The 558-nt window shown below is 30.8% G+C and overlaps 1 long non-coding RNA gene across 1 annotated transcript in view; it reads left to right on the forward strand.

The window, feature by feature from the left end:
• Positions 1-558, forward strand: part of LOC128249958 (uncharacterized) — a 3,091-nt gene that overhangs the window by 1,046 nt on the left and 1,487 nt on the right. The gene's annotated exons all lie outside the window — the stretch shown is intronic.

Here is a 558-nt window from a genome sequence, read left to right on the forward strand (position 1 = left end):
ATATATATATATATATATACATAAATATATATGTGTGTGCGTGTATTTATGTGTATGTACTTATGAATACATGCATATACTTGTATATATATACGTACACGTATTCATATTTATAAATAGATAGATAGATAGAGAGAGAGAGAGAGACAGACAGACAGACAGACAGACAGACAGACAGAAAGAGAGAGAGAAAGTGAGACCTTCTATTGTTGATGATATCTATAGATAATTATGAGCAATGTATATGTGTTCATATGTTGTTTATCACACTCTGTGTACCTTCTGAGCTTTACGTTGATAAGTTTCTATGCACCCGTGGCTTTAGAGAGGGAGCGAGAAGGAGCGAGTGTTAAAGAAATAATAATAAGCTCAGGCTAAATAGCATTATATGTTCATATGTTTATATGTCTTCTCACGGACGAAATAAGGAATTAAATTCTTCTTAGAACGTCATTAATTCCACAATTCTGTTTCATTTCCAAATTCATATACAGAGCTTTCTAAAATTATGACGTTCCAAACAACTCTCATATATCTTATTATCTTTTATATATATAT

This window comes from Octopus bimaculoides, chromosome 18 (assembly GCF_001194135.2).
Source record: "Octopus bimaculoides isolate UCB-OBI-ISO-001 chromosome 18, ASM119413v2, whole genome shotgun sequence".
Taxonomy (NCBI): domain Eukaryota; kingdom Metazoa; phylum Mollusca; class Cephalopoda; order Octopoda; family Octopodidae; genus Octopus; species Octopus bimaculoides.